The sequence below is a fragment of the Xenopus laevis genome, chromosome 6L (assembly GCF_017654675.1).
Source record: "Xenopus laevis strain J_2021 chromosome 6L, Xenopus_laevis_v10.1, whole genome shotgun sequence".
In the NCBI taxonomy this organism is placed as follows: Eukaryota; Metazoa; Chordata; class Amphibia; order Anura; family Pipidae; genus Xenopus; species Xenopus laevis.
This window is the reverse complement of record NC_054381.1, coordinates 117,445,746-117,468,925: the sequence shown is the minus strand read 5'-3', so window position 1 is coordinate 117,468,925 and position 23,180 is coordinate 117,445,746. Positions and strand designations below refer to the sequence as shown.

Here is a 23,180-nt window from a genome sequence, read left to right as displayed (position 1 = left end):
TTAAGATTAATTATATCTTAGAACAAGGTACTGTTTTATCACTATCACAGAGAAAAACGAAATCATTTTTAAAAATGTTAATTATTTGATTAAAATTAAATCTATGGGAGCTGGCCTTTCTGGATAATGGGTGTCCAGATAACAGATCCCATGCCTGTACTATAGAAATATTACTGATGTATAGCTCTCTATAGTATACCATGCAAATTAGTTTTTTATTTTGTTCTACTACGGTATTGCATCTTGTTTTCACAGAGTTGTAAGACAAGAGAAATATTTATGTGCCTGTGTGTTTTGAGACACTCACTCTTCATCCCATATAGGAGGTGGACTTTTCCCTTGATTTCATACTGGTATACCTTTCACAATGTTCCAATGTGTTCAATATATTATATTCAATATTACCAATTAAGTATCTTATTATCTGGCTTTTGGGGGATGAAGACCTATTGTGTTTTTGTCTTATATTATATTAATTTAAGTAGTTACACCCTCTAATGTAACCAATTATCTTTGGTCAGTAATTTTTATTTTAGCACCTTTCACGGTATACTTTTAAATACTGTATTAGACTGTATGAACCAGTAACTGGGCATTTCTTTGAAGCAAGATGTTGTTTGCCCCCATTCCGGTTCTTAATCCCTAATGTACAGCAGGGCTCATGAGGTTTAATTCCACCTAGGCATATGTGACTTGTTAGTATCCTGCTGTCTGGCATTAAGCAGAGAAGAGATGTGACACAGAGCAGCAGAGGGCTGATGAATTCCCCCAAAAAACTTAAAATAGGTATTTATCCTAGAGAAGTTCAGTAAACCATTGGGAATTTAATCATTTTCAGTGGAATACCCATTAGGGAGACAAGGCCTAGTGAAGAATTTAACTCCAGGCAGGTTATGCATATATGCAATATCTTTTCCCATACCTGCCTATCTTGTAACAGACTATATATATGTATTACCAGTTACTCTACATAACAAGTGATAACTATCCACACACAATACATACATCCCATCTATTATGAAGGCACAGTGAATCCAATGGTCTCTTCTTCCTTGGCCCGATTGCAGCTAAAGCAGTAAGGTTGGCTTCCCGATACTGTATTTGTTCTAACTCCATTTGCTGCAGCTGAGAAACAGATACAAGGATATTTTAAGACAAATAAGGTACACCACTACTTATCTTGTTGGTATTAATTGCTTTAAATATATAATTCCCCAGAAATAGGAGTTCCAACGACAGTTGTATGAGGCTCCTCCTCGGGGAACCTTCAGGGAAACAGACCCAACACTGAAGCATTTCAGTCCCTGGTGGATTATTTAAGGGATCCTGTCATCGGAAAACATGTTTTTTTTTTAAAACGCATCAGTTAATAGTGCTACTCAAGCAGAATTCTGCACTGAAATTCATTTCTCAAAAGAGCAAACACATTTTTTTTTATTCAGTTTTGAAATCTGACATGGGGCTAGACATTTTGTCAATTTCCCAGCAGCCCCCAGTCATGTGACTTATGCCTGCACTTTAGGAGAGAAATGCTTTCTGGCAGTCTGCTGTTTTTCCTTCTCAATGTAACTGTCTCAGTGTCTCAGTGGGACATGGGTTTTTACTTTTGAGTGTTGTTCTTAGATCTACCAGGCAGCTGTTATCTTGTGTTAGGGAGCTGCTAACTGGTTACCTTCCCATTGTTCTTTTGTTTGGCTGCTGGGGGGGGGGGAAAGAGAGGGCATGATATCACTCTAACTTGCAGTAAAGAGTGATTGAAGTTTATCAGAGCACAAGTCACATGACTTGGGGCAGCTGGGAAATTGACAAAATGTCTAGCCCCATGTCAGATTTCAAAACTGAATATAAAAAATCTGTTTGCTATTTTGACAAATGGATTTCAGTGCAGAATTCTGCTGGAGCAGCACTATTAACTGATTCATTTTGGATTTTTTTTTTCCCATGACAGTATCCCTTTAAGTCAGTATACATAACCAAACACCTCAGGAAAGAAATCTGTGTAAAGAATAAAAGTATGTTATAACATTAGAAGGCTAGTAAGCAAGTCTTAATTTGGAACCTGTAGTATATTGTCAAACATCCGTGCAGAGTTTCTTAATTTACCACTATTGACAATATATAGGACATTTTCTAAGGCCTACATTAAACTTTTAGTATAACATAGACCAGTGCTATCCAAATTCTGTGGTACCAAGGGCTGGAATTTTTCTGGCCTACGTGGTGGAGGGCCGATAAAGGAAACCAGAGTTGATCACGCAGTGTTTTTAAACCATGTATGCTTTAACCAAGCCCACTTTAAACCACACTCACATTAAACCACACACATGTTACCGCAAGAACTTTTAAGGCCATGTTCACTTTAATGGTGGCAGCTCACCAAAAACCAAATGGCTGGTACAAATAATAGTTCTTATACCTTTATGCAGACCCTCTACCTTGTAATTTAGTCTGAACAATGCCTCCCTAGGCAACCCTTTATTATTATTCATGGCTGGAACAGGACAATATCCATAAAGCATCTGGGAAGTCTATATTATTATTCATGGCTGGAACAGGACAATATCCATATAGCATCTGGGAAGTCTATTCTCCATTTAGATTGTAAGTGCTTTTGGGCAGGGCCCTCTTTACCTCTTATATCAGTTATTGGCTACTTTGAATGTAGATCTTTATGTTTATTGTACAGTGCTGCAGAATATGTTGGTGCTTTAGAAATATGTGATGATAATAATGGTGTTTCTAATTTTGGGCAAAGCCACTAAATGCATTTTCTGATGTTTGCCATGCCAAATGCCAGGAACCTTGCAGTAAACACAAAGCTGCAATTGTGTCTCTTTCACTACAATCCTGAAGAAAAAAAAGCCAAGTTGCTACTTGCAGGAAAGCAATGGCTTGCTGGGAGATCTATTTGTTTTGTTTTAGATTGTACATTAATAGCAATAATGATGTTATTTAAAACATTCATAAACAACCTGCTGCTGGCACCTTGGAGCAAAGTGCAGTAGTGTTCAACAACAACACATTTCACAGTTCAAGAGGCACAGTTAGGGAGGAGATTCACAAAAAAAGAAAAAAAAAGGGTTGCTCTGAAAGTATCTTGACTCATTTAGAGCACAGATCCTCCAAAATTGCATGAAATCACTAGTAACTATAGAAACCAATTTCTTCAGCTCCATATCACACGTCTCACACCTCAATTGTCTTTATTATCGTCTGCTGTCAGATCCTTAATCAGAAATGTGAACAGGCTTGATGATTTATTCAGCAGGGGAATGAAACTGTAGGTCAAGTGAAAAAATATCACACACCTCTCCCTCTCTCTCTCCCTTCTCTTGCCCTAGGTGCTTTCATTTCATTCTGTTCCAAGCAGCTCGGGGCCAATTCTAGCAAGCTTCAATATTAAGGCTCAATTAAAATAAGCTCTAATTAGTGCAGCTTTTTTTTCTCTCCGGCTAGAGAAGTCAGGAAATGGATATTGGGAAATGGAGAGAGGGGGGGGGGGGGTAAAGGAAGAAAGAAAACAGCTACCGAGTGAAAGACTGCAGACATAAATGAACGTATTTGTTAGTTTGTACAGTTGCTATGCAGAGGCCTCTGGGAGTTAAAGCTTAACCAGCCTAAGCTATAAACTAAATCCCCTGCAGCTAAACATGAACTGAGAGAAAACAAGGGCTCCATCTCAGAGCTCAAAACTGCTGGGCTCAGAAAATTAAAAGCCTCAGGCATTTTCCATTTAAAACGAAATCCCAGAACCGCCTCCCAGCCAAGAATTATAAGCAGTATCAGATTTACAAAACGAACAATTACCCTGGAAAAATGTAGCCTATTGTACAGTCCCAGATGCTAAATCTAAAGTGCTTTCCTCTTTCTCAATTAATCTAAAGATTCTTTACATAGGCACGGCACATGTCTAAGTAACCCTACAAACAAAGTATGTGTGTGTGTACCTGTTATATGTTATATATATGCACATACAGCGCTCAGTGCTTTTCGGTCTATGGCTGCAAAGCCTAATTTGAAATGCTGCCCTTGCCTTTGGCTGTTCATGTCCTTCCCCGAGGCCTGTATAAATGGCACGCAACAGCAAAACAAACTCTGACCTAATTGCCAGGAAAAAAACCTCCAACTTTAGAATAACCCATTCACTTCCAGAAAGCTTTGGTACAATATGTCTATCCCTAGCCCCAGCCCTGGATGCATTAAATCTATAACAATACATTTAAATAGGAAATGGCAAACCTAATTGCCTTACCTCTTTGGCCCTTTGTTTTAATCTCAGCTGCTCAGGATCCTCCCTATTCGCACGACTCTGCAAAGGCAAACAAAAATAAATATATTTCATAAATAATCTCTGCTACCCTAGAACAGGGGATACTAGACAACCATGGGCACAAAAGCTGATGCTGAACTTCATAGTTTGGATTCTGGGGGCCATAGTTCAGCAATAGCTACACTACAGGATAATCTGTAGAACAGTTAAATAATACACAATAAAACACTTGGCAATCTAAGGGAATGTACAAATAAATGCCACATTCTTCAGCCTGCATCAGCCATAAAATATTTGAAGCATGACAATTTTCTCAAGAGATTCAAATGTTTTACTGAGGGCAGAGTGTGCCTCAGTCCAGGATTTGTAAGACTCTGTTCATGCATTTTTTTTATATTCATGTTTTCCATATAGGCTGGGTGCCGGAGCTGAAGCCTGAAGGAAAAAGCAAGCTGAAAGAGATGCCTATGCTGTCACTCAGGTTAAGTCATGGCATGACCTTGCCTGCACTGCAATCTGCACTCTGCTAGTCTGCCACAGAAACAACACAGTTCAGTCATCAGTTCTGAAAACGAGAGAAACTGAATGCACTAAAGGATAAACTTTAACAAAAGAACTTTTTGAACTTGTATCCAGATATATGGCAATGTTAAGCTGCAGGATCAAACAAAGAATATGGAATATGGATTTCTTTTAAATCCATACACTATGTATATATACACTTGTATGTGTCCTTTTCTTTTAACTTAAAAGAGTTACCTACAAAATGGATACGAAAAAAGCCAAGATGAATGATAAATATAATTTTCAAGTCCTCACTTATTTGGAGAGGTAACCAAATGAGTGCAACTTTAACAGATGTCAGTTCTTGCCCCATGCACAGGTGAATAAGCTCCCAACTCAGTCAACAGTCACTAGCCAATGAGTTATTCATGGGCATCTTTGAACAGTGAGAAAATCATGGATTTTATTTTTCAGATTATTATTTTTTTTAATCTCTTTACAGGCAAGAGAGGGAGAGAGAGATTCTTTACAAATGTGTGCAGTCCATTGTGTCAATCATAAGTATGTGGTCATGGGCTTGATGCCAACCAATGGGGATTGGCAGATGGGAAATGTAAAAAATGATTGTATCTCCAGCGCATCCCCAGTGTTTTTGAACCAATGTGGGTGTGGTTGGGCAGCATGCCGCCCCCCTAAAATTCTGCAGCCCTAGGCCCGGGCCTTGGTGGCCTCTCCACAAATCTGGGCCTGATGGTTGGACCTTGGCTTGGACCTGCACATTTAAACTCATGTAAGGCAATTGTTGCTCATAAATAACGAAAGGTGCGTTTCAGATTGATAATGTAAATGTCTAACCCTCAAGTGTAGCTCCTACAGGTACACTCGAGGGTCAGTTTCAAGCATTTATCTTGTCCTCCTACAAACTACCTGGTGACCTTTAAAATCTTGGGCTAAAGATATGGACCTACCTTGGCTGCTCTAAGCAGCATTTCCCGTTCCTCTTCATGTCTTCGTTGCTTCTCCAAGTGTTGCAGCTGTTCAAGAAATTTGAGTTGTGCTCTTATATCCGAATACTTGAGATAACGATCACTTTTCTGAAAGAAAAAAATATTGATATTAAAAGCAGAATGGTGTAACTACATTTTAGCAAAAGGACAAAATATTTACTTGCTGACAGATGAAAAGTCTGCATGACATTTTTCGGCTGGTTTTAGGTTAGAACAGAAAAGCGTTTTTGTAGTCACCACAATATTATTGGTAACCCTTGGTGGGGGGTTGTATTTAAATGTATAAAGGGCATGCTGATATAACTCAAATTCCTCCTCTCCCAATCTCAACCCAGGTCCTTTAACTGAAGTATCCTCAGGGTTTACCAGCCATTTCTAACTGGCAAAATCTCTCTACGACAGAAATGGTTCTCTTCCTCCTATCCAACACCTATAACATCTGTTTAGCACAGTTCTCATCCCATCTCACCAAGTAAAGTGCCTTAGTGTCCCTCACGTCTCATATCCACTCTACCTAAATCATGTCACTTTTACCTAAGCAATATTTCCAAAGTATGATCATTTATAATGCAAGATGTCACTATAATTTTGATTCACAAGTATATCACATAAACTGACAACTGTAAGTCTTTTCCTCCACAGAATGTCACAGCTCCAGTCCATAAGAAATGCTGCTGCCAGGCTCATACACCATATCAAACATACTCTGCCATACCATTCTACATTTCAGAATGAAAATCATACCATGACATTCAAAACAGTTCACAACTCTGCTTCATGCTATATCTCAGAACATAGCTCCAGGCATTCACCAAGCCACTCTTTACACTCTTCTATCAATCTGCTCTTCAACACCTCACTCATGACACTCCACATACCTAACTTCCAGACTTCACTTCACATATATAATAATCCCAAAATGCTGGCTTTATCAGCAAGTTATTCTACTATGACTGCATGCTAACTTGAAAAATGCAGACACATTTGAGTAATGCTGGCTCCTCAGAGCAGCAGCAAGTTACCATTGCATTAATGATAATGTCCATTTTGAGCATAAGCTGTGGCCATTTACTGAGAGGCATCACAAGTGTTGCTACCGTAATCATTTGCAATGCAATACCCCCTGCAAGTTTAATGAATGCCATTGTTTCCTTTGTGTTTTCCATCCTCTGTATCGTCCAGACCAAAACTTAACCAATCTTTGTGGAATAACTCACCAAAGTAGACCAGTGGCCCAGGTGCTCCTACCCCAGGCTCTCAGCTCAAGGGAACAAATAATCCGTATGCAAACAAACAAATGTTGGTGCAAGGCACTCTGGTAGGCTACACATCCTCTGTATCGCATACCCTTATGTCAATGTAAATGAGGAGCTCTATACCTCCGTGACCTGAAAATTACTGTCTTTGGAAACGAAGGTCATGGCTTCCATCTAACTTGCAGTATTACAGATTGCAGATACTGGGGGTCATTTATCAACACTGGGCAAATTTGACCATGGGCAGTAACCCATGGCAACCAATCAAATTGCTACATTCATTGTTTTACTTGCAGCTGGCTTTAAAAAGCTAATCACTGATAGGTTGCTATGGGTAACTGCCCATGGGCAAATTTGCCCAGTGTTGCTAAATGAGCCCCAAGGTGTTCTGTGATTGGTAGATATAGTTTATTACAATGAAAAAATGGAGAATGTAAATGGCACTTGCACAGTGTAAGTTTATAATATATTATACTTTGGTGCAGATACTGGCCTATATGGAGGTTTGTGTTTCATTTTCTTACCTTAACAACTAGAACTATTGCAAATGAAGAATTGAATATACTGGGGATGTGGGGCAGATTTGTGAGTAGCTTGTAGCCCCAGATGAGCTGGTTTACATTTACCATTTTCAGATGAGAATCAAGAGCTGAATGAAAGCAGAAGTCAATCCAAACTCAACAGTAGTCATCAATATGCATTATGTGGCATATGCCCTAAAGGTTATATATAGCAGCTTTCCTCATATACCCTGTTTTTAACCCTTGAGAGTCTTGCTTCTTCCACTGTCCATCACATTCATACATTGCCTATTCAAACCTGATCTCAGCACACTGTCTCAATTTACTACCTGCAAAGAAGCTTCCAATTTAACCAAACACCGTTGAAGGCATAGCACTTAATTCCTACATTCAGTACCCTCCTTTGCCCTGTAGCACCACCGCCAATCACAACTTCACCACTCAAGACCTGTCTTTAGAGACAAGATTGACAGCATTAGACTCCATTCCGTTACACAGCAAGAAATTTGGTATAAACTAGCTGCACAGATACATCTACCCTATTTTATCGTCTACTACCACAGCCTGGTCCCTTCACTGCATCACATCTCTCCTCCTTTGCACACTTTCCAGTACACTTTGCCTTGCTTTTAATGTTTATATACTTAAAAGTAAAAGGTTTTGTTCAAGTGAATCTTGCTCATCTTCTAGTTTGAAGATCATACTATCAATCATACTAGTACCTGGAGAAGATTTAAATTTGTGCAAAAAGGTTTCCATTGCACAGATTTAATATAGCTTTTGCAAACCCGTAACTATTTAGCAACACCACCTGCCAGTGGAATAAAGATTGCAAATGTTATAGTTTCCACCAGTGTACAATGTAATAAAACTTTTCACTGAGACCTGAGGCCAGTAACCATCAAGTACTCCTAGGTACTTCTCCATCAAGGATTCTGGATAAAAATCATTACTTTCTTTTCATTTACTTTTTTATGCCACTACCTATAAGTATGCTCCATGACTCTGTCTTTGATACCCTGCTCTTTACACTTTACTCCAGATCTCTAGAAAAAAAATATTGGATTGTCAACATCACCTTTATGTTTCTTCTAGATCACTACCCCTGTATTATCTAGGTCTCAGATAGCCTGCCATATGTATCTGAACTTCACTGCATTTCCTAAACCACAGTGTCTAATTCTATTCTAATTCATTTGGGTCTTTCCACCACCACATTCTTCTGTCACTCATATATTTCACCCACAATAAATTCTGGTACCCATGGTTCAACCATCATCCGGCCTAAGAGTAATTTGTGACATTTCTCTTTATTTTACATCCCCCCACACACACATTTTCAGATCCTTTCTAAATTGTGCCACTTTTAACTGGGCAACACTAAAACAATCACCATTTTCTTAACTCTGAAATAGCAAAAGCAGTTATCTTCTCCTTTATGGATATACCTCCTTGAATGCTATACATTTTGGTAGAATGTAATTACATTGTCTTTTTTAAGAGGTCACAAAATTTACATTTATTGTTGTAGTTTCATGAGATTAGCAGTGTGAGCAGTTTAACGCTAACAGAATAATTTTGAACAGTGGCATCTGACACAGGGAGGTTCTCAAGATGCTTCTCTGCATCAAGAATTGTCAGATTTAAAACTGAATCCAGGTGACATGGACCGTCTTATTCTCCCATTGCATTTAGCTGAGGCTCTGGGATGAAACATGTTGTTTTAGTCCGTCTCCAATTTGCTGTGGGTTATACAGGGACATTTTCATCTTGTGCATGCTTTTTGACCTTTGTGATGGTGCTCAATAATGAGGGTAAATTATACATTTTAACATCACTTGCTTTATTTTAAGGGAAACCTCCATTGACAGGCTATGGAGGGAACAAAAAGGTGTAATGTAAACCCTCTCTGTGATTACTTCCTTATACTTTTCTAGGAGATATTCCCAACATTCACATCTTATCCAATTGGACTGTACTAGGACAAAAAAAAGGTCCTTACTACATGACATTTGTTTAGAAGAGTGGAACATATATTTGGTATAGATCAGGGTCAAGCATAAAGGTTTAGTTATAGGGTTTAGGAAAGTGGCAGAGCTATAGACACATGGGGGTAAATTTATCAAAGAGTGAAGTTCCACACTAGAGAGAAATTCCGCAGCTCTCAATTCGTTTCTATGGGCTTTTGAAAGGCGTATTTATCAATGGGTGAAGTGAAAGTTCACCCTTTGATAAATACACCTATAAAAATCCCATAGAAATGAATGGAGAGTGGCGGAATTTCACTCTAGTGGCGGAACTTCACTATTAACTTCACTCTTTGATAAATATACCCCATGGGCTACATTGACAAGTAATCTCAGTTATATATTATGTTATCTATTGGATATCATAGGACTGATTTTAATTATAATGTGGACGAATGCCATGGATGTTCTTATCGCCCAGGAATTTTTGTTCTCTAATATCTTTACCTACTGCAGATTTATTTAACTGCACTACGTCATAGAAACACAAACCGATAAAAAGAAAAATGAGATCCACAAAGTATCATAAACTGTGTCAAAACATATATAGGTTCTTAATGTGGTTTCTTTGAGTACAATTATATATATTCCAACCATTAAAAATCTGTTATAATTACAACCTGTACAACCTATTCTCAAACCGAGTTGCCGCCATCTTCTAGTTTTTCAGGAGCAAAAATACTTCCCAAAATAGCTTCTAAGAATCCCATGTCAGACCTTTCAGTTTTTGTCTCATGTTTTAATGTTTTTCTGAATTTTTAGAGACATATGATGTATTTGGCTTAAAACATTTTACCCTGATGCAACGTTAATCTGGGGTATAATGTTATAGATGTAAATCTACTGCATACTGTAGCTTTCATTTAATTTGTAAAGGGTCCCTGATCGCCTTACTAGCTTACACACGTGCCAGCGTGGCATTCTATAAGGAGATATGGAAATCTGTTTTTTAAAGAGCATGTTATTTTAAGCTTATCAAGATCAGGTTAGGTAGCTGGATTGTGGTCTCTTGGAGTCACTCTTGAAGACGCAAAATAAAGTCAAAGTCCACTCTTTGAAATACACAGAAGATAAAATACTAAACCTTTCCTGCATTACCCAATAAAAAACGTGTTTTTCCTCTCACTCATGGGGCCTTGGCCTCACAAAGAACACAAGACTGTTTCCAACTTAAAAGTCAGTAAGCTTCTCTCAGGATTTCAGCTCCTATTTTCCCCAATGCTATGCTATGTCAGCGAAGCTCAGTAAAATAGTAAGAAGGGGTCCCAGCACCCATATACCACACAGAAGTAGATGCACTGATTACCGTTATAGAATCTTCATAAAATTGAGCTTTAAATCTCCAACAGAGGGTAAAAAACATTATATATAAATATATGTATGAAGTTATAATAAATGGCCAGCCCATGTCTGCTTTAAAATCACAGCTCTTGAGCACAAAGCAAAACCTACAGTATGTACCAGATTTCTTGACTTTCTCTGACTATTTTGACAACAGCCACACGATTAACTTTAAACTAGAAGTTGTTGCTGCATTTCTTGTTTAAATGATATTTAACATAGTAAATATCAGATGTGATGTCAGTATTTTTAACATTCACAGTAACCAATGAAACCATCACATTTAGTATTCCAAAGTACAATTTCAGTTACCTTGTAGTTGGTAGATCTGTGCTGTGCTGCCAAAGTCAGCTTTTCAATAAGGCCCCGTAATCGTTCCTGTGTCGCATGGGAGACCAAGTTCATAACATCAGAGTTAAGTTCCTTAATGTCATGCCTTTTACCTGTGCAAGCAGAGAAAATCCATTACATATTTTAGTGAAAGCTGATAATTGAAATAATTAGCACAGCGGTTTTCTGCTCCCTCTAGAAGACATATCCATTAAGAATAGAGGCTTGCAGATTATGATTTGCCTGCTAAAGTAACAACTTCAAAGATACAAGACATTGTGTTAATAAAACTTAGCCTGCAGCTTTATAAAGCCAAGGCAATTTTTTTTACTAAACCATCAGAATATATTTCCTTTCCAAGGTCAGTTTTAGGACGTTCAAAAGAAGAAAAAAAATGTCATGGTTTTCAGATAGATTGCAAGTTTTAACAATCAAATCCTCTGCTATTTGTGATTATATTAGAATTTCTGTATTTTTTGTGTAATATTAGAGTATTTATTTCTAATAATCTAATATGATACTGTACACTGATACTGTATTTCCAATATATTATGTAAAAACTATATACAACTTTAAAAAATATATGTTACAAAGACAAAAACAGTATGTAAATTGTAATATAAAAAATATCTGTGCTAAATGGAAAAAAAATGACAAACTCACTTAGCTATATTACAGCGTGCAAAACCAGCTCCTATTATAATAACCCACAGTGGTCTTCTTGCTGTTTTCTTTTCTTAAAATCCACTGCAATAAGTGGACACCATAATAATGATAGATTCATATAGTGACACTGGGTAGCCTCATCTTTTTTTTTTGTATTGAAAAGTTTTTTGTATACATAAGTATCACAACAGAAATGTTACACATTAAGATACCATAAAAATAAGGATTATTGTACATATATATCCAAATATAGCCATAATAGATAGAGAAACATTCACAGTTTTCCAAATTTCAAATTTTATCAGAAAATCATGAGCACATCCAAGGAAGTACCCCATCTCACTTGGTTGCTCGTTATATTAAATGTAATAGGCTTGTTTCCAACTTACAAAGAAGTAAACATTATCAGTAAAAACAATCAAGATTAGAAATATAAAAAAAATATAGATTAAGCATGATCCCAAGCAAGGTTTATTAATAGAAATATCTATGTTTCATAGATGTGAAATATATATATATATATATATATATATATATATATATATATATATATATATATATATATATATATATATATATATATATATATATATATATATAGAGAGAGTTGCTTCATGTTTAAAAGATTCTTTATGCTCTATATTTGTGTGGTTTAATGTATACTCCAATTAGGGATGTACCGAATCCACTATTTTGGATTTTGGCCGAACCCCAAAATCCTTCTTGAAAGATTAGGCCGAATACAGAACCGAATCCGAATCCTAATTTGCATATGCAAATTAGGGGTGGGAAGGAGAAACCATTTTTTATTTCCTTGTTTTGTGACAAAAAGTTATGCGATTTCCCTCCCCGCCCCTAATTTCTATATGCAAATTAGGATTCGGATTCAGTTCGGCCAGGCAGAAGGATTCTGCCGAATCCGAATCCTGCTGAAAAAGGCCGAATCCTGGCCGAATCCCGAACCGAATCCTGGATTCGGTGTATCGCTAACTCCAATATATTACAAATGCTGACTTTATAAATAATTGTTAAAGGAGAACTTTTGGCACAGGCGGAGCATCAATTGGTCTGTATGCCTACTTTTTAATATTTATGATAAATAAAGAGTGACTTTTTAACTTTGAGAGTATTGACTGGGAATATATTTTTGAACTTTTGATTTGGGTGCCCTTTGGAGTTGGGGGCTGTATTCCAGCATTTTTGGCCCCTTTTTTGACAGGCCTGTATAGATTGCAGCAGCTGAGTAGCAAGTTTTTTGGAAACTTCATTAGCTCATAATCTATGTGAAAGCACTTATAAGGGTGGTGACACACGCTAAGATTCCCTGGGAAATTAGTCGCCCAGCGACAAATTTCCTCTGCTTTGGGCGACTAATTTCCCCCGAAAAAGCCTTCCCGCCGGCGGGATGGCACTCGGATTGCTTCGTTTTCCAAAGTCGTCCGAAGATTCCTCGTGAAGCAACTTCGGGTGACTTTGGAAAACAAAGCACTCCGAGTGCCATCCCGCTGGCTAGAATATAAATCTCTTTTCGGGGAGATTAGTCACCTGAAGAGGAGATTTGTCGCTGGTCGACTAATCTCCCCGGTATCTTAGGGGCCATTCACTAACTTCGAGTGAAGGATTCGAAGGTAAAAAACTTTGAATTTCAAGTTTTTTTTGGGCTACTTCGACCATCGAATGGGCTACTTCGACCTTCGACTACGACTTCGAATTCGACCATTCGATAGTCGAAGTACTGTCTCTTTAAAAAAACTTCGACCCCCTAGTTCGCCATCTAAAAGCTACCGAAGTCAATGTTAGTCCCCATAGGCTTGGCTAACTTTTTTTGATCTAAGGATATTCCTTCGATCGTTGGATTAAAATCCTTCGAATCGTTCGATTCGAAGGATTTTATCGTTCCATCGAAGGAATTATCCTTCGATTGTTCGATCTAACTATCTGCGCTAAATCCTTCGACTTCGATATTCGAAGTCGAATGATTTTAATTCCTAGTCGAATATCGAGGGTTAATTAACCCTCGATATTCGACCCATAGTGAATCGGCCCCTATGTGTGTGTCACCACCCTTAGTAGACATTTGCTAGAGCTTATCTACACTTAGGGGCACATTTACTAAGGGTGGAATATTGAGGGTTAATAAACCCTCAAATTCGACCCTCGAGGTAAAATCCTACGAATTCGAATATCGAATTCGTAGGATTTTATCTTGAGGGGTTGAATTCGACCGGATTTACCGCAAATCCTACGATCGAACGATCAAAGGAAAAATCATTAGATCGGACGATGAAATCCTTCGAATCGAAGGATTTTAATCCATCGATCGAAGGATTTTCCTTCGATGAAAAAAACCTTAGCAAAGTAATGGTAAAGGTCCCCATAGGCTAACATTGTACATCGGTAGGTTTAAATTACCGAAGTATGTAGTCAAAGTTTTTTTTAAAGAGACAGTACTTCGACTATCGAATGGTCGAATAGTCAAACGATTTTTAGTTTGAATCGAAGTCGTAGTCGAAGGTCGTAGTAGCCTATTCGATGGTCGAAGTACCCAAAAAAAAAAAATTTGAATCCTTCACTCGAGCTTAGTAAATGTGCCCCTTATTCTTCAATTGTGGCAGCTCACAATCTTAGATACCTCTGGCTATTTAGGAAACTGAACCCACACCAACAGACTAGACAAAACCATGCCAGAATGTCTCCCAGTTTGGATGTTATATAATCACCCTGTCAATTCTGCCCTCTGTGAGATTTTTTAGCGACTGCGTGAGCACATTACTTCTCCATCTCACCAATGTCTAAAATTCTTTTTTGCAGTGCAGCTGTAAAAAGAAAGGGCTCGTCTTTACATGACCGAATGACTGCACCAACCAGTTCTGAGTTGGTAGCCAAGATGCAGGCACTCTCCTCACTGAGATTAACACCAGCCATAAAAGTAACATCATTTATATCATCTTCTTCCCTACAACCAAAAAATAAAAACAAATACTGTGAGGAAATTGTACTAAAAATACTTGCCTTTTTGCTACACAATATTTATAATAATATGAACATAGATTTAGGCACTGTTACCAAAGAGATTTGCACATATTTCACATTCTCTCAGGGCACAAGCAGGAAGTCAAATTGAATGCAGAATCTACTACAAGTACAATAAACAAATTTGATGCACCTGTGTACTTTGTAATAAAAGTTGCCCTAATTCTAACCCATAGCACCCAATCAAGAGGTTTGCTTTCAAACAGATAAGCAGGAACCCTTGATTGCCTGCTAAGGGGTAGTAGACCTTGTGCAAACTTTGTGACTTTTATTGTATAACCCCACTAACTAGTTTTGTCTAGCAACACACATGTTGTTGCTACCCATACTGGATTTGGTAATCAGCCCTGTTATCATTTAATCCAAATAGGATTTATATGTGGCTCGGTCGGCTCACTGGGGGGGGTGTCAGCTTATATATACAGTATAACGCAATATAGGGATCTTGTGCCTGCCACATGTTCTCTTTGTAATTTTACTTAAAATCTCTTATTTATCCTTGTAAGTGGCAAAAAAAGGCTCAAACAACATAGATTCTCCATTATTGCCATCTGGCCCTTTAAGAATTGACTGGCAGCTCCTAGGGGAAACTATTCATACCCTGCCCAGATACCTTAGATCTCCTATCGGTTCAATTAGAAACAGAAAAGGCAATTTGGTCACGGGCCAGGTATTTGGAACACATGCGCTACACTGGGCAGGGTACCCTAAATTTAGAAAAGTAGAAACAGCTGTTTTAAATGGAGAAGCCCACACTGCCTGGGAATCTGAACCTAAAAGTGTATTTTCTCTATTCGTGTAAGCACTACAATTTATTGGGTGGATGCACTCACTGCAGGCATTTTACTTATTGAGGATGGATGGTGGGCTCATTGTAAGGGTGGCAAACATACAGCAGATGTGCCAAAAATATTCAAAATTATAATTTGTTTAAACTAGTTTGATTCAGTTTTAGCACCATTACTGTGCACAGAAGGATACAACATCTGCTACCCAATAGCAGTATCATCCTCCACATTGGGCAGCCATTCAAGGTAGCTATGCAGCCTAAGTGCCATCCTATTGAGGCATGCAGCAGGAGTCTGATACCTATATTATCATTCATGAAAAAATCGCAAAAACAGAGTGGCTTATGCTACTACTTTTTTTTGCAGGGGTTACTTATATTTTGGGGTCGCTATATGCCACATCATTAGGTACTCATAGGCTATTCAGAAGTCCTATTGCATACATATTTATAAAGTGGTGTTACATTGGAGTGGGAAATAAGATGCTTTAAAAAAAATAAGTACTTTTTAAGTTGCTTTTCAGAAATTCTGCAGAAAAGATAGAAGGTTTCTTGGACTGCAGTAGACATATATATTTATACTTTTTGATTTCTACAAAGATAATTTGTAATCTGTAAAAGTGAGGAATTCAGTGAGGTGCCTACTACAAAATAGGCTGTGGACACATATTTTGGAATACAGCACAGGGTTTGGCCTTGCAATCTAAAGTATGCTGATTCTGGCGCAGACCTTTGAACGTTTTCTTTTCTATTTCTGTGGGTTTTTAAGGCATATTAAGAGTGCAGTTACACACTACTCCAAGCAGCTTATTGTGAAATTGTTAATGTTAAAAAAAACATATTTTTTTAAGATTTGCTAGTGGAATTGTGGACCACTTTATTTCATAACTGCAGTTCCACATGTTATTCCACATTTCAGACCCTTTTTGTAAACTGTCGAGCCTGAAATTCAAATCTCACATTTTGCTATATTGCTAAAAGTATCTGGAAACATTATTTGGCCAAAATAATCCAAACACCACTTCCAGCGATGCATTCACTCCGCTAGAACACACACTGCAGGGTTCCAAGCTGCCTCTGAAAGCAATGTCAACATAAAAACTATAGTGCACAAAGTATGTTTTCTTTCTAAAGACAAGACCCTTACTTTACTCATGAGCAAATTCAAACATTGGCTGGAGTTGTGCAAAAGTCTCTACCATTGTACTCTAGTGCAGTGCACATGCATTCTGTGGAGTGATTACCATCGGACAGTTTGAGATGGTTTTAGGTTTGGTGGATCCAAGCCTAGAATGCTTCCTGACTAAGGGGCATATATTTATTCGATATTAAAGTTTACCACAGAAAGTTTCACCCACTTTCTATTCATTCCTATGGGATTTTTAGAATTGTATTTATCAAAGGGAGGATTTTGGCGTTTACCATTTGATTAATATGCTTCTAAAAATCCCAAATGGAATGAATACAAAGTGGGTAAATTTTTCTGTGGTGAGTTCTAATCTCACATTTTGAAAAATCTGCCACTAATTGGCTCATTTATCAACACTGGGCAAATTTTCCCATGGGCAGTTACCTATAGCAACAAATCAGTGATTAGCTTTTTCAAACCAGCTACAAGTAGAACAACGAATGCAGCAATTTGATTGGTTACTGCCCATGGGTAAATTTGCCCAGTGTTGATAAATGACCCCCTAAGTGTTGACTAATGCTGACTATTTAGAAGGAATAATATGTAGCCTTTTTATTGTGGGGTGGTGTTTGCAGTAAAAGTAACCTTAAAGCTATAACAAAGTCTGGTTAGTTGATATGGGATACTAGAGCTAACCAAACTTATGATTTTCTAAAAGCTAAAGAATTCAAAAACCACCAAAAATGTATGAATTTCTATCTAAAGCAAACTTCCTGTTTTTTAAATAAACCCAGTTGCCACAGTGCCAGCTACCAGGAGTGGATTGCAACCCATAGTAACATCACTGCTCAAACACTCATCATTGCATTTGGATTGGCCTTAGCAACTGGGTGGTAAAGGAATACCCAGTTTTTTCATTTACATATTTCTGAAATGCTCAGATAAAATGAAACTGCAAACATCTTAAGAAGACAACCATTATGTGTCTGTGCATTATATTGATTTCAATATAGAAGGAACGTGCTTTAAAAATTTCTGCTGGTGGCTAATTTTTTTTAAACTTTCCTCAAAAACCGGATCAGTTCCACTTCCTGCTGACTTCTTTCCCAGGCTTTGCAGAGGAGCCTACGGCACTCAGCATACTGCACTGTAAGACAGGAACCAATCAGCAGCTAGGCTGACCTCCTGAAATCCTGTCTTGTAGGACTGAAGAGCTGTGATTGGCTATCCCCTCCTACTGTCCTTCTGGCAGGGACTGTTAGAGCTTAATGGAGCTTCCTATAGATCTGCTATAGTCCCCTTCAATGTCTTAAATTAAGTGTGGCCTGGCCATGGACAGGGACCATAGCAGATCTTTAGGAAGCTCCAATAAGTGGGCCATTGGAAAAGGGTGCTTTATTTAAAATAGGAAACACACGTATAAGGTTAAATACATGAAGTTAGCGAATCAATCTGATAACCGTAATCCATTGTTGCCAGGGTCAGACTGGGCCAGTGGGACACAGGGAAAACCCAGTGGGCCCTGCCAGCTCAGCCCCCACTCTCCATCAGAAACTTTAGGTGCTCTCCCACCCCAATCATGGCTGCAAGTAAAAGGAATGTGAAGCAATGGGGCGAGTGGGGAGGGGTTGGGTTGTAGGGTTAGGTGTTGGCTGGGTGCACGTGAATGATTTTTTGATAAGGGGTTCTGGATATGACAGCTCCAGTGGGCCTCAAACACCCCAGTTTACCACGGACTGTTTCCATTATTGAATCAGCAGTTGATAACAATTGAGAAACGGCCTGTGATGCCTGAAACATGTTGTGTGGATAGCAATAAAATTGCACATTGTCAGTTATCCGGCATATTATCCTTTTGTCCTCCTTTTTGAATTTATACAATGAATCAGCAGTCATTAAAGTGGACCTGTCACCCAGGCACAAAAATCTGTATAATAAAAGTTCTTTTCAAATTAAAAATGAAATCCAATTTCTATTTTTTATTAAAGCATTCATAGCTGTTGCTCAATTAAAAATCGCAGCTGTCAATCAAATATTGTCTGCCACTCTTCTATGCCCTGGGCATAGAGGCGGGGAAGACAATTACTTTCACTTTCACTTTCCATTCAGCACTTCCTAGATGTCACTGCTCTCCACATATTCCCCGGTTCTCTTGATCATTTATTTGTGAAGCAAGGGCATGGGGATGGACATCGAGTCCCCCATTCTGGTGCACAAACAAGATTCTGAGATGATACAAGGCTTGCCTTAATAACAGTGTCCACAAAATGGATCCTGCCTGCTTGCTGTAATTATGAATTCCCAGACTGAAGGAAGCAGGATTCAAATAATTTATACAGTGTAATTAAAGTTCATTTTGCTTGACTAATATGATAAAATAGGATTTTGAATATTTTTTTTGGGTGACGGGTCCCCTTTAAAATATGAACAAATGAGCCAGCTCCATAGAAGTCTTATATAGAACTCTTGCACATCAGATTCAAGACATGTAATTTGAAAACACCTGGGTATCATCAGTAACAGAAACACTTGCCAGTACCAAATACTGTAACAAAGTAAGATTATATGGAAAGCAATCAGGACTATAAATCTTCCTACACTGTTTCTGAATACTTGGCTGAAGAATCTAAATTGTGTATTGGTTAACAAAGAATATTATTGGCAAGGTCTGCACTGACGAAAAAAAAAACATCCTCTGCTGGCTTCAGGCAAAGTTTGCACTGCAGACATTATTTCCTAGAGAATCCCAGGCCTGCAAGCAGCCTGTGCTGAAACTGAAGGTGCTAAATGTATTTTTACAGCACTAATCCCATTAATGAATAGCGATGCAGCTTTTCCAGAAGAACAATATATTTGAAGTTTCCAATTTTTTATTTAATTGAAGGACCCCCTTTTTTTTTTTAAGGCGGAGAAATCATTTTCAGTTACAGAATTAATAGGCCGTAGCAATTACATCTGCAGCCTGGAAATGATTGTTCTGTCTAAGTGTGGCATTTCTAGTTGTAAACACTACCCCGGGCTTGTCTTCAGACTCGCCTTTTTAGTAGCCCTGTTAATATATGCATCTCCATAAAATGTATGGATAAGGTGCACTTTATAGCTTTGGATAACAAAAAGTAGATTTTTTTTTTGCCATACTATATTAAGGAACAGCCCCAAGGGTGACTGAAAGCATTGTAGCAAAACGATTACACGTGGACAGAAGGATTTTAACCCTTAGTCTTAGTCTGCAAACAAAACAAAGTTTCTTGGCTTTCCCTTGAGGCTGCCAAAGAGCAGTAAATTTGTAATCATACTTTATCGCATATTTGTGCCATAAAACATCTATGAATAAAGGGAAAAAACATATATTCCCCAAAGTAGCCTCTAAATTTAAATGAGTATAATAAGATGCAGGTATTATTGTCTTATTTTAATGTTCCTTTGCTGAACCGAGCCCCCTGGGAGAGGATTTCAAATTAGGCAGTACACCTAATTGAAGCCACCCTGATGGGGATATAAAATGAATAAGATGCCCAGTCAAGTGTTGGATAGTCCAATGTACCTCTAGCACCCCCTAGTGGTTCTTGAAAACCAATGCAATCTGGAAAAGTAAATTAAGATATCTGATAATATATCTTAAAATGTTATCACAAAAGCGAGTAATATATGCTCAGGGGGAACAAAAACTGTCAATGATTCTCCCTTAATTCACTCTGGGTGATCTTAAACTTTGTGGCTACTGTCTTTGAATATGGATATTGTGATGCATAGACTTGCAGTAGGCTGACCAAACAAGCCATTTAACTGAGGCACATACAGTACATTTGCACCATTCCAGGTAACTATACGCCTCTTCAAACCTGTGTCCTTGTGAGGGGTGATCTTATGAGTCTCCCTTACAGAGACTTGAATTTCAAATATTTCTTAATTGAAACCATATACTGCCTTCTTGCAGTGTGAGTTTTCTGCATACACAGAAAACAGAGGCCCACGCCAATATTCCCAAAATGATTATAAATGGTCATTGATTGGAGGGCACAGGGATTCTAGAGCTTACTGAGAGTATGGACCTTTTTTTGGGGGTCATAGGACAGTGAACCTAGAAAGTCAAATTCACACTTGAAACCATGGATTTAAATGATCAAACTAGGTTCTCTGTTTTATTTTGTGCCAGATTCCTCTGTATAACACTGAAATACAGTATTTTCGAAACATAGATAATGAAATTCTTCACCAGGCGTTTTATACTTTTAGGGGCACATTTACTAAGGGTCGAATATCGAGGGTTAATTAACCCTCGATATTCGACCGTCTAAGTAAAATCCTTGGACTTCGAATATCGAAGTCGAAGGATTTACCGCAATTCGTTCGTTCGACGAATGTAGGAAAAATCGTTCGATTGAAAGGATGTTAATTCATCGATGGAACGATTTTCCTTCGATAAAAAAAAGCTTATGGGGGCCTTCCCTGTGGCTAACATTGTACCTCGGTAGGTTTTAGGTGGTCGAAGTTTTTTTTAAAGAGACAGTACTTTGAATATCGAATGGTCGAATAGTCGAACGATTTTTAGTTCGAATCGTTTGATTCTAAGTCGAAGTCGTAGTCGAAGGTCGAAGTAGCCAAAAAAATACTTTGAAATTGAAAGTATTTTTTATTCTACTCCTTCACTCGAACTAAGTAAATGTGCCCCTTAATGTTGAAATTGCAACAAATTGGGAATGTAAAAATTAGGGTATGGTCATGTCCCTAAACATTTTGTACAGCACTGGTTGCCTTAGGTTGCCAGGTCAGTTTAAGATAAGTGTGTGTGTGGGGGGGGGGGCGGTTATCCAATACATTGAGCAATCCGAACATACAAGAGAAAAGCCCAAAAGAAAGAAGTGAAAAAGACATGTCTGTATAATCTGTATTATGTTTGCTGTTAACAGACTATTGATATGTACCCTGTCTGTATATTGCCTGTAAAGCTAGTGGCGTGCATGTAGGGTTACCACCTGGCTTGTATTTTACTGGCCTGCCCGGTAAAAATGATGGCTGATCCCAATGTTATTAATAGAGAAAAATAATAAATATATAGGAAGGCCGGTATTTTTTTCTGGAAAAAGTGGCAACCCTACATGCATGCGTGTGTACAGAAGTAACGACCATTAATGTCTACTAATCTGAACAACACAGGAGGAAAATTAAATAGAGAGAGGGATAACACATAAATAAAAACAGTACAGGGTTTATTTAGAAATACTGGCTGACATATGTAGCACCAACTTAAGTTTGCTTAATTCTCATTTATTGTCCCTGCATGTGACAAAGATCCTGTAATGCCAAACCAGGCATTCTAAAGAAAAACTATTTGTCAGTGAGCTTTATTACAATTTCCTTCTGGACAACGTACATACGTATAGTAGATTCTAATGGACAAATGCCCATTAGCACCCTGCTGTCCTTCAGGCCAATGATGTACATTCCTGCAGTCCAGGAAATCTCAGCAGAACCTGTGTCTAGCATGATGGCTATATGGAGAGGCAATTTGTTTTGGCAGTCACAGGTTGCCAAATAGAAGAAAGCAACTGGGGGATCAAAAGGTGGTACCATATAAAAAAAAAAAACACTCCTTTCTTAATTTGCATATAGAATGTTCCTGCATATAATCATCTGTTATGTCAGTCAGACTCTTAGAAGAATTCTACAAACTGTATTTCTACAGGGTAATAAAATATATGTTGAAAGGCTCTCACCATATTTACCAGCTCATAAGAATCAGAAAAAGATCAGAAAACTGTATTTAGTGCTGTTTGAAAGCAAATATTTCTTTGATTGTTGCGGGTTACTAGACCTGGTGCTAAACATTTACTACTTTAACCCTGAAAGGGGATGAATAACTGTTGCTACAATTGCCATTGGAGCAAGATATCTGCAAGGCCCTTACATTTATTCCATGGCAATTAATGTAAGGATAACATCCTAAACCTGCTAACAGTGGTATACTGTGCCTCTGGTTATGTGTCAGATTGGTCCCAAACCTAAAAAGAAACCCAAAAGTAATAATCCCAATCTTTAATGTTTCATCTTTCTCTTACAGCATTACAATATAAAGTGATTCATATTTGTGTTACCTGAAACTTGAGATGCCACTTTCTTTTATGGGTAGAAGGGCTGCTTGAATAGAAATAACTTTGTTTCCAGGGATGGCGATTTGTTTCACAACAGAAGCTTCAAGGGGAAAGAAGGATATTACAAGTCACACGGTACATCTAAAATATAATCTGTGTTTACTTTATCCAGAAAGATCAGAATGATGGAGAACTGGCTTAAAGATAGAATAGAGAG

The 23,180-nt window shown here is 38.0% G+C and overlaps 1 pseudogene; it reads right to left on the bottom strand.

Moving 5' to 3' along the window:
- Nucleotides 1–23,180, bottom strand: part of LOC108718572 — a 43,017-nt pseudogene that overhangs the window by 5,338 nt on the left and 14,499 nt on the right.